This window comes from Chiloscyllium plagiosum, chromosome 36 (assembly GCF_004010195.1).
Source record: "Chiloscyllium plagiosum isolate BGI_BamShark_2017 chromosome 36, ASM401019v2, whole genome shotgun sequence".
Lineage (NCBI taxonomy): Eukaryota > Metazoa > Chordata > Chondrichthyes > Orectolobiformes > Hemiscylliidae > Chiloscyllium > Chiloscyllium plagiosum.
The window spans coordinates 11,672,962-11,685,561 of NC_057745.1; positions in this window are offsets into that span (position 1 = coordinate 11,672,962).

The following is a 12,600-nucleotide window of genomic DNA, read 5'->3' on the forward strand; positions in this document are numbered from 1 at the left end:
AACAAGAGGGGGAAAAGTTACTCTGGGCAGTTAATTTGTGTGTGGCATAATCATCAAAGGGTTATTAGAATATTTCTCTTGTATCTCTTGCTATTTTATAAACACATTTCCAATTTTATTGCAAATGCTGAGCAGAGGAAATCTTCATCAATACATTTATGATGCAACAAATGAACGTACTCCAAGAATTCTGGCCCAGCCTTGGGTATGTTCTGCGATATCACAGCTAAAGGACAGTGATGTGAGAATGGGAGAGTGTTGCCAAGCTCCAGCATTTATCTGGTTCAAATCTCCATCAACAGGGAGCAGAATACAATCATTGTCCCTCTTCCCACCTCTCCACTATGTCTCCTGTTCAGAAGTACAGATGAATGGGGTATTTGTATGTGACTGTGCAACTCTAGCAATTTTTTGCCTTGGAAGTGCAGTCAGCTGGAATGCTCATTAAAGACTCATTAATTAAGGGCCCTGTTATTCCATATAGACTGGAATATGACAGTCTTCGCAGTTTGCAATATATTCATCATCTGATATCTGAGTGATTCTCTGTAAATCTTAAGCTGATTAAAAGCAGAAAAGTCTAAAAGTGTTTTGTAAAATTCTGAGTAAAAACCTTAACAGAACTTTTTTTTAAACACAGACATGCCGCAGTGAACAAAACTGCAGATAAACTATCTGTTCAGACTTCATAATTGTACTGATCAGGTAGAGCAATCATCTCGATGGATAGACGGTAAAAGCTTAACACGGTATTATAAATCCACAGCCCCGTGACACCCAGTTAGTCAGTACATAGTAGTCAAACTCAAAGGATTGAGTGACTGTTCTGTATCTCACTTGTAATCATCCCTAGTGTTTTAAACAAATCTCAGTCTCTCGTGTGACAAAGCCTGGGGTATTCCATGTCATGTCAGCCAATGTGAGAAGAAATTTTGTGACAGAAGGAATTAATGCTTCTCTTCATCAAATGATTAACGGGAGGTATATTGCCAGAATACTTCAATAACAAATGCAACATACAGTTAGCATAGTAGAGTCCATCAAACCTGTGACCACTCATAGCATTTGTGCTTATTGGTTTGGTCGAGAGCGCGACCTCTCCACCACACTACTCGTTCACAAGGAGATGTTACAAAGGGAGCAGTAATTTATACTCGCTCACCCTACATATCAGGACCTCGCACTCCATCAGGACCTGACTTCAGCCTACTCTGTGTTCCCCTTGCCCCTGCCTGCAGCCCTACCACTGGCAGGCGTGCCTATAGCCTTCTCACCTTTGGGCTCTGGAATTCCTTTCTTAATTCCCTCCTACGTTTCACCACACCACCCCCTTTAAGACCCTCTGTAAAACCCACCCCTTTGACCCAGCTTTCGGACCCACCTAACAGCTCTTACTTTTTTAGTCCATTTTTATCTGATTACGCCTCTGTAAAGCAACTCGGAACATTTTTTCTACATTAAAGGCGCTATATAACTGCAACTTGTTGTTGATATTGGTTTATGTGAGTGAAATGTAAAGTCATATGTGGGCATGAGACCATGACAGTTTTTACCAGTTCTATTATCAGCCACATAATGACTGTGTCAAATAAAGGCCTTCTGCTCCTCACTTTCACACAAACCTCTTGGGCTGTCTGTCTTTTTGTGTGTGCTTCTCTTTTTAGCTGTCTCTCCATCTCTCTTTGCAAATTGGTTTGAAAATGAGGATACAGTTGAAGTTAGACATAAGACCAAAGGGTTGCAGGATACACTCTTGATCAGAAAGATACTGGGATCCTCTGACAGAGCGGTGCATGCCAACGGAGAGTCTGAAACAAACCACCGATGTTGCTAATCCCTCAGCCGCTCAGTCAGCAAGCACAAACAGAATGGAGAAGCTAATGTTTTAAGATTGCACCTTCCCTAACATAAGCCAAAATGGGAATGGGAGGGTAGTTAACCTGACAACTGTGTTTTCTTCAATTTTACAAATCTGCAGTTTATAATCTCCTCTACCCTCATGCAGTCTAGACTCACATTGGCCAGATAGCCCTGATCTGTCTTCAGATGTCAGCTCTGAGTTACTTGGAACTCATTTTCAAACCTGCTTGGATTTCATAGCTGTCCCCTTCACTTCCCAACTCTCCCATTTCCTCAGACTCCACTCCCTCTTGGCTATTAACAGATACTTTGTCTCTTTAATGTCTCAATGTTTGTTTTTGTCACTAGACTGATGTGATCACCCTATATCTTTCTATGTACCGTATATATGTGTATGGCTTCCATCCCTTCTCTGTTTTTGTCCCTATGCCTGCCCATTTGCCATGTATCATTCGATTTTAGGGATGGGTCATCACTTGAAAGTTTTAACTCCGATGTTCTCCCCATTGATGTTGATTAGCCTGCCAGGGGGCTTCTAGTCTTTTCTCTTGTTGCTTTGCAAAGTAGAGAGTGTGTGGACGGCAGACATTCAACTAGCCAGCTTGCGACCATCTTCTGAAGGGGCAACTCGGGATGGGCGATAAATGCTGATCCAGCCAGTGATGCCAACATCCCACAAATGAATAAAGAAAAAAGATGGGAGAGAAAGAATTGTAAACCAACTCGTGGAAGCCATGCCTTCATTGTGAAAAGCATTACAAACTCACTGGAGGTCGTTCTGCTGTAACACATGTTTCATCAATTGCAAATTTGCTGTAATGCAGTTGACAATTTGCAGATGCTGTTTGTGAAGCACAAATATTTAAAACGCATGCTGGCTGTAACTCAATTGCATCACTAATACTTTGAGCGCTGTTTCTAAAACGCGATTTTTCTATAATGCAGGGTTGCACAAGAATACAACCCCATCGCGTTATAAAAGAACCACCTGTATTGGGTCTGGTATGTTGGGCATCGGTGATATACTTAACTTGGGAATTCCCTTTGGCATTTCTGGTTCGGATTTCTCCTTCCAAAATTGGAGACAGATTTTGTCTGGCAGCACAGGAACATTGCAGTTTTACTTTCTGAATAGTTAACCTCAAACTGATTGGTGCAGTGCCTTGATTCAGAGGGGCCATTAAGAGTTAATCACATTGCTAGTTCACACTTAGACCAGATCAAGATAAGGTTTGCGGACATTTTGTTCCCTAGAGATGTTTTAGTGAACCAGATAGGCTTTTACAACAGTAATCATTGTCCTGGTTCTCATTTCTGAAACTAGCTTTTGAATTCAGATTTATTCATTGAATTTAATCACCACCAGATTCTGGTGTGGTATTTGTATTCACATCCTCAGAGCATTAACTTGGTCCTGTGAATTATTTTTATTACACCAGTGTGTCCCCCTTTGGAGCTGAAAATGTGTTGCTGGAAAAGCGCAGCAGGTCAGGCAGCATCCAAGGAACAGGAGAATTGACGTTTCGGGCATAAGCCCTTCTTCAGGAACGTTGATTCTCCTGTTCCTTGGATGCTGCCTGACCTGCTGCGCTTTTCCAGCAACACATTTTCAGCTCTGATCTCCAGCATCTGCAGTCCTCACTTTGTCCCCCTTTGGAGAAAACATACCTACTACTCACACAGCGACGCTGACAATAACCATTAAGTTTCATGTTCCAGGCCTTCAGGTCTCAAACCTCCCTCCGTCCTGCTTATCAGGAAGGTGCTGAGCTTATTACAACCAATGGAATGGGAGAGGCAGGAAATCTGCACTTATTTAATCAACAAAGGAGTACATAATCATAAGTGATATCACAAGGACCATCAGACTCCAACTGCTGCATTCATTGGCACTGTTCTAAATTACATCTCATCTTTCACACAATAAAGTTTTATTGATATAAAATAAATATGATTTACAACCTATTGGAGGTGGCAGATGGGCTCTGGCAATATCACTCTCAGAACTGATGAGTTTTTATTGGCAAATCCAGGAAAGCTGACATAACAGTGTGTGTTGTGCAGATAGATCAATGTCTCGTGATACAGCCCGACTCTGATGGTCAAGGTTACTGGACAGCAAGGGCTTCAGCAGCTCCACAATGTAAAGATGCTCCATCACCCCGAGTCCCCCTCGAGAGTAAAGTGTACATTGTGAGGGAGCAGAATCAGAGTGTTTTCTATTATAAATTACTTCAAAAATGAAATTTATGCTTTGGAATTAAACGTCTCCTAGTTGCACCACGTATTTAGAAACATTTTGGTCTATTAGATTTAATGTCTCTATTGCTGATGCCCTTTAAATGTAATCACATTTATGACCTTCTTAAAGCTTTCAGTGACTAAGTGCCCTTGGACTGTGTTTTTTAAATGTGTTACATGCATGGACACATTAGCTCATCGTGACAGAAGACGTTGCGACTATATGACTGCTAGGGTATGGCTTGGAGAACAATCTATAGGTGGATTACACCTCCAAATACATTGGGGTGTCTTTGCTGCCATCACTTTGACTGCAATGGGGTTATAAAGGATGCAGTTGGTAGCTGTCTGGCACAACAAGCACTGGTAGGCATCATCATTTTGTGGTGTCGAAAGAGCCAGCTTAATATGAACTCCTACTTTGTATAGAAACCGGGGTTCTGTAATGTTATTTCTTTTTCAGTTAAGAGATATGGATGTAGTTAACCTTGCCAGCATTTATTGCCCATCTTTAGTTGTCCTTTAAAATGTGTTGGTGAGCTGGAATCCATGTGGAATGGATGGTGCTGTGCAGAAGGAAGTTCTTGGATGAATAAAGTCCCAGATTGCCATTTTTGGCCTCAGTCCCTGATAAGTAACCCACAGAATCTGAGTCCACAAAATAATCTAGGTGTTGTTTCCCCATTTTAAAAGAGCCCACTAACACTTATATTGTAACACTTACTCTTCACTGCCCAACCACCTCTTCAGCACTCTTTGCCATTGCTCTGGGGCGCCTTTACCGTCAGTTCCCCTTGCTACCCCTCCCCACCTTTTCTCCATCATAGAATCCAATTCCTTCTCCAGCCCTCTTCAGTTCTGAAGAAGATTCACATTGGATTGGAAATGTTAATTCTGTTTCTCCCTCTGCAGATGCTGCCAGATCTGCTGGGTTTCCCCAACACTTTCTGTTTTCATTCATATTATTCCGCCATGACCTTATGACAACCAATTAAATCTCTTTTAAAATGAATTCACTGTCGCAGATTAGAAATCACAGCAAGTAATTTGTGCATTACAGGATCCCAGAAACAGCAATGCAGTGATGATCCACTTTAGCATTGTTAGCAAAGAAATAATCATTGGCCAAGCCACCAGGGAGAACTCTTTTGCAAAGTGGTCCAGGAATTCATTTTTACATTAACCTGAGCAGGCAGATGTTTCATCCAAATGACAGCACCTCTGAGGGTGCAGATACCCCTCAGTAATACTCTGGAGTTTCAGCCTAGATTGTCTTGTCAAGGCTTTAGGTGGAATTTAACATGTGACTCAGAGTCAAGAGTGCTAACATTGAGCTACAGCTGACATCATGTTCTATAATGAAACCAAAAAGCAACGGGGAGTCAAAGCAAAATTTCACACACAAAGCACAGCTTCTGAGCAGAGAAGACATTACGCTAATGTAGACCTATGCCAAAAGTCATTCCTCCATTGTATAATATTATAAATTAGCAGCTTGTTCTACTGGAGCCAGATCTTTAAAGTTACTTTTTTGTTCTGAAAGTGTGTTTAAATGTTCTGTATTAGTGTAAGCAGAGATATTCAGTTACGTTGTACTCTGCAATGTGGAAGCTGCCATCTTTGAAAACCTCTGGAATTATTTTCACCATTCTTTCTCAGAGAATTCCCGGGATCATGTTCTGAGCAGTAGGACATTCCAGTGCCGCATTTTTTGACATGGCCCTTTCTCCACCTTTCCAGCTGATAACAGCTGCCAATAACACTATGAATTCAAGAGTATGACAGCCACCTTGTGTGCTGGAACCATTCTGTTCAGTACGTCCATGCTGACTCTCTGCAAGAGCAGGTTAGCTAATCCCACTCCTCCACCCTTTTCCATTGGCCCTGAAAAATAGTCCCTCTTCAGGTACATTCCAGACCCTAATGACTCACTGCGTGTGCAATTAAAAGATCTCCTCATCTCTCTATTGTGTCTTTTCCTAGTCACCTTCAACTGGTGTCCCCTTGTCCTGATGTAATGGAAGTAATTTCTCCCCTATTCGTTGTGTGTGGATGCCTTGTGATTTTGAACAGCTCGAGCAGATCTCTTCACAGCCCCTCTATCTGTAATGACATCCTGAAAACAAACAGCAGTTACAGGCAACCACTGTCAGCAAAGAGCAGCAAGTGTTCCTGTTGTATCTCTCACAATTTTATAATGTGCTCTGCGACATTTCTAGAGTCAAAAAAACTGCAGATGCTAGAATCCAAGGTAGACAAGCAGGAGGCTGGAGGAACACAGCAGGCCAGGCAGCATCAGGAGGTGGGGAAGTTGACCTTGCAGGTATATCTCTTCTTCAGGACCGGGGGTGGATTTAAGGGGAGCTGCAGATAAAGGGAGTGGGGGAGGGGAAAGGGGGAAGTGAGGTGGTGAAGTAGGGATTAATGAACACAGGTAGAGGGTACAACCCAGTATCCTTCAACAACTCCATCCTATTCTCCCAATTCTTCCAACTTTGCCACATCAGCTCAGGCGAGGAGACATTCCCAGATGTCCCACCTATCGTGAACAACGTGCTTTCCCCGCTCTGTATCCAGAGAGCCCTCCAATGCACCACTTCCATTCCCAGCTCCACTGCTCTAAACCTCTCCCCCACAAACGCAATAAAGTCAGGGTTCCCCTTGTCCTCACCAACCGCCCTACCAGTCTCCACATCTAACACATCATCTTTAAATATTTCTGCCAACTCCAACTAGACACCACCACCAAGAACATCTTCCCTGCCCCACCCCTCCCTGCCTTCCACAAGGACCGTTCCCTTTGCCAATCCTTGGTTGGCGGCACTCTTCCCACCAAACCCCTTGGCTCCTGGTACCTTCCCCTGCAACCATAAAAGATGCAAAACCTGCCAGTATACCAGGCCCCTCACCTCCATCCAGGGCCCCAAACAGTCCTTCCAAGTGAGATACAGGTTCACCTGCCTTTCCTCCAACCTAGTTTACTGCATCAGGTGCTCCCGATATGGTCTTCTCTACATCAGGGAGACTAAATGTAAACTTAGGGCATGCTTCGCTGAACATCTTAGCCAGGCCCACAAGGGCTGACTGGACCTCCCAGTCACCGCCCATTTTAATTCACCTTCCCACTCCCTTTCTGATATGATCATCCTTGGCCTCCTCCACTGCCACAGCAAATCAGACTGCAACTTGTAGGAACAACACCTCTTCTTTCAACTGGGCATCCTCCAGCACGGAGAAATCAACATTGAGTTCTCCAATTTAAATTAACCTCCCTTCCCTTTCCCCGACTCCCTTCCCAGCCTCTCCCCCTCCCTTCCATTCCTCTGACTGATCCTTCCTTCGAGTTACCAATGGGATTCATTCCTCCCATCAACCGACCAAGTCATACCCTATACCCATCTTCACCTATCCCCACTTCACCACCCTGCCCCCACCATCCCCTTTATCTGCAGCTCCCCCCTACACCCAACCCCGGTCCTGAAGAAGGGTTGCACCCAAAATGTTGACTTCTCCACCTCCTGATACTGCCTGGCTTGCTGTGTCCTTCCAGCCTCCTGCTTGTCTCTCTGGGACATTTCTAAGCAATGAGGTACTTAGGAAGTGAAGTCACTGGAGAAAAATAACAGACAGTTTGAAGTCAGGATGATCCCACAAGCAACAATAAACTAAATGAACAGATGATCTACTCTAGTTATTCATTTTGGAATAGATATAGAACGAGACGCCCATGAAAACTCCATTGCTCCACTTTGAAGAGACATGTGGCATTGTTTACATTGACCTGAGAGCAGACAGACTTTGGCTTACTGTCTCAACCAAAGGAATATAATACAACAGTGGAAAACAAATAGAAGACAATACTGATGAGGTTATGTGACGATGGATAGGAGTAGTGTGTGGACTGTAAGCACTGACAAAGACCTGACAGACTGAAGGCCTGGTTCTGTGGCTGGCTCAAGAATAATATCATAAATGCAGTAACTAACAAATGCTTAAGCAGCCTGCTCCTTCACTGAAATCCTAAATCTTCAACTGTGACCCAATCTCAGAAAAGAAGCATTCTCATTAATGGCAGATAACCTAATGATGGCCTAGTTATTGATCATTCATCTTTGAATGAATAGTTTTTAAAGGATCCTTCAGCACATGAAAAGAAACTCTCAAATTCCCATTTCGCAGTCCTCTCTAAGTTCAATATTGACCGTACAGTCTAATTGTCTTTAAGCAAATGCTAAATTAATACAGAACTCAGTTAAGATGAGCAATTAAGTAAACATAAGGTGAGTTTTTCCAGATACCAGTTAAGAGGTTGCAGACTTACTGACTCTGATAGTCAATGCTACTGGAGGGTTCCTTTCTTTGTTTTTATTTTATTTTCTATCAAGTGTGACACAAGGTTGATTGTAATGCATGCAGAATGGCAGAAAGGAACTACACACTGAATATACTTCCTGATAATATATTGGTGTACTGTGAAATGTTGTTGCAGAAACTTCTGCAGTACTTTGGAGGTCTAGCGCATGTATCTGTAATGTTTACTGAATCGCACTTGAGAATGCTTATCCAGTTAGTAATGTTTGGAGTTTTCTACAGGTGCTTTGATATATAGGAAAAAAGAGCTCTGCACTTATAGAGTCATAGAGTCATAGAGATGTACAGCATGGAAACAGACCCTACGGTCCAACCCGTCCATGCTGACCAGATATCCCAACCCAATCTAGTCCCACCTGCCAGCACCCGACCCATATCCCTCCAAACCCTTTCTATTCATATACCCATCCAACTGCCTCTTGAAATGCTCCAGCCCTGGCAACATCTTTGTAAATCTTTTCTGAACCCTTTCAAGTTTCACAACGTCTTTCCAATAGGAAGGAGACCAGAATTGCACGCAATATTCCAACAGTGGCCTAACTAATGATCTGTACAGCCGCAACATGACCCCCCCAACTCCTGTACTCAATACTCTGACCAATAAAAGAAAGCATACAAAATGCCTTCTTAACTGTCCTATCTACCTGCGACTCCTCTTTCAAGCACTTTTTATGTTCACCAACAACACAATGTTAAAAATCACACAACACCAGGTTATAGTCCAACAGGTTTAATTGGAAGCACTAGCTTTCGGAGCGATGCTCCTTCACTACCACCTGAAAGCTAGTGTGCTTCCAATTAAACCTGTTGCTCTATAACCTGGTGTTGTGTGATTTTTTAACTTTGTACATCCCAGTCTAACACTGGCATCTCCAAATCATAGCAACACAATGCTCTTTATTGACAAGGAGTATTTTTGAAGTGTAGTCACTGATGTAGAAAACAAACTCCTACAAGCAGAAATACAATAGTGAATGGAAAATCTATTTATTGAGATTCTGGTTTGGGGGATTGCTGCTCTGGGTGTCCTGGAAATAACACAGAAGAATCTTTCACATCTACAAACAAGAGCCTTTGTTTAATATTCCTCCATTGAAAATGTGTTGCTGGAAAAGCGTAGCAGGTCAGGCAGCATCCAAGGAACAGGAGAATCAACGTTTTGGGCATGAGCCCTTCTTCAGAGCCCTTCTTCATGAGTCCTTCTTCCTGAAGAAGGGCTCATGCCCGAAACGTTGATTCTCCTGCTCCTTGGATGCTGCCTAACCTGCTGTGCTTTTCCAGCAACACATTTTCAGCTCTGATCTCCAGCATCTGCAGTCCTCACGTTTTCCTTAATATTCCTCCAGTCAACAACATCTACACTCAGCACTAGCGTATTGTCTGAATTTCAATGCCCAAACCTGGAAGCAGGATTGAACAAGGAAACCTTCATACACCAAGATGAACGTGCTACCAACCAAGCTGCTGATCACATTTTTCACCTTTTTGTGACCCAAATAGTTTGAATTTTTGCTTTTGTTTTGATGTGTTTATGGATGTCAATTCCACTGGTTGAGGTATCTTCCTTGATGTGGTTGGATTGGAATACCTGGTTGGAATTTTGTTGGATTGACAGGGGTCTCACCAATCAGCCAAGGAGCCCCTTCCCCATTGGTTGTGGAAAGAGGGGAGGAGAGAGTGATCTCATATTGTTAGGTTAAAAATCATACAACACCAGGTTTAATTGGAAGCACTAGCTTTCGGAGCGACGCTCCTTCACTACCACCTGATGAAGGAGCGTTGCTCCGAAAGCTAGTGCTTCCAATTAAACCTGTTGGATTATAACCTGGCATTGTGTGATTTTTAACTTTGTACACCCCAGTCCAACACCGGCATCTCCAAATCATGACTCATATTGCTAGGTTGAGAGTAGTGAACAGGTTTCTTCCGGTCTGATCAAAATGAATATAAGAAGACACATGAACTTTAATGTGAATCAAATTTATTCACTTACACTACTTAATATATGTCAGTGAATCTATTAGCTTAAACTACATAATATACACATATATCCAAAGAAGTTGCCAGGGTTGAAGGATTTGAGCTATAGAGAGAGGTTGAATCGGCTGAGGCTGTTTTCCCTGGAGCGTTGAAGGCTGAGGGGTGACTTATCCCAGTTTATAAAATCATGAGGGGCATGGATAGGGTAAATTGACAAGGTCTTTTTCCTTGGGTGGGGGAGTCCAGAACTAGAGGGCATAGGTTAGGGTGAGAGAAGAAAGATATAAACAGACCTAAGAGGCAACTTTTTCACGCAGAGAGTGGTGCGTGTATGGAATGAGCTGCCAGAGGAAGTGGTGGAGGGTGGTACAATTACAACATTTAAAAGGCATCTGGATAGATATATGAATAGGAAGGGGTTAGAGGGATCTGGGCCAAGTGCTGACAAACGGGACTAGATTAGGTTGGGATATCTGATCGGCATGGACGAGTTGCACTGAAGGCTCTGTTTCCGTGCTGTACATCTCTATGATCTATGACTATAAGTGAATCTCACACTACCTTCTATTTCTCGGGGACTTTGGTGACAGTGGCACTGCGAGTTTTATAACAGATTCCATGACACCTGTATTGTGAATCCTGATGGTGAACAGTCCAATGAGCAGGGCAAAGTCTCTCATATTAATACTATTCTGAATCTAGATTAGGTGGGGATACCTGGTCAGCACAGTGGCTCAGCAGTTAGCACTGCTGCCTCACAGCACCAGGGTCCCAGGTTCGATTCCAACCTCGGGTGACTGGCTGTGTGGAGTTTGCACATTCTCCCCTGTCTGCGTGGGTTTCCTCTGGGTGCTCCAGTTTCCTCCCATAGTCCAAAGATGTGCAGGTTAGGTGAATTGGCTATGCTAAATTGTCCATAGTGTTAGGTGCATTACTCAGAGGGAATTGGGTCTAGGTGGGTTACTCTTCAGAGGGTCAGTGTGGGCTTGTTGGGCCAAATAGCCTGTTTCCACACTGTAAGGAATCTAATCTAATCCAAAGTTATGTGCTGAATCTCTATTTCATAATAACTATAGTACCTTACCAGGTGGCCCCATGTCGACTGCATAAGCAGACAGTTTACACTGTCCCTCAAGGTCAGGCAGCATCCCCCCTGTCAAAGCAGGCTGGTCTTGTGTTCGATAAAAACTGAGCTAGTTGCGGGATGCTAGAAATCAGAAACAAAAACAGAAATTGCTGGAAAGCTCAGCAGATTTGGCCGAATCAGCAGAGAGTTAATGTTTCAAGTCGACTAGCTCTTCTTCAGAATTGAGGGTAGCAAGTAAAATGATGGTCTATATGCAGAAGATAGATTGGGGGGGTACGTGGTAAGAAGTAAAAAGTACGTGGATTAGAGCTCAAAGAGAGAGAAGAACAGTTGAACGGACAAAGGAGTGGATAACGATCAGTCTGGGAGAATGAAGGGCCGCTAAGGGGAACTATTAGTGGCTAACAATGGGTTGTGTGTGATAGCAGACCATGTGATAACAAGGACTGGTGTGTGAGGGCTGGTTAGCTCAGTTGGTTGTACAGCTGGTTCACATTGTGGTGTGATGTTAGCAGTGTGGGTTCAATTCCTGTTCCAGCTGAAGTTACAATGAAGGACTCTCTTTCTCATACCTCCCCCCTGACCTGAGGCAAGGCGATCTTCAGGTGAAGCCATTAGAGCTAATGAGAGAGTAGCTCTATAGTCTGGTAAGACTAAGGTGACTTTGCCTATATGTTTGCATTTAATCTAGCTTACCTTTGACTTTCTTTTTAAAAAAAGGAAATGTGATTGCCTGGCAGGATTAGTTCTCTGCTCCAACCAATCTAACCTTGGGATATCTGTGTTGGAATGAGAAAGGTTGAAGGTGAGATAACAGCTGGTTGTGGGCCAAGGTTAAAAATCACACAACACCAGGTTATAGTCTAACAGGTTTAATTGGAAGCACGAGCTTTCAGAGCACCGCTCCTTCATCAGGTGGTTGTGGAGGACACAATTGTAAGACACAGAATTTATAGCAAAAGTTTACAGTGTGATGTAACCGAAATTATACATTGAAAAATACCTTGATTGTCTGTTGAGTCTTTCATCTATTCGAATAACATGATAGTTTCACTTCTTTC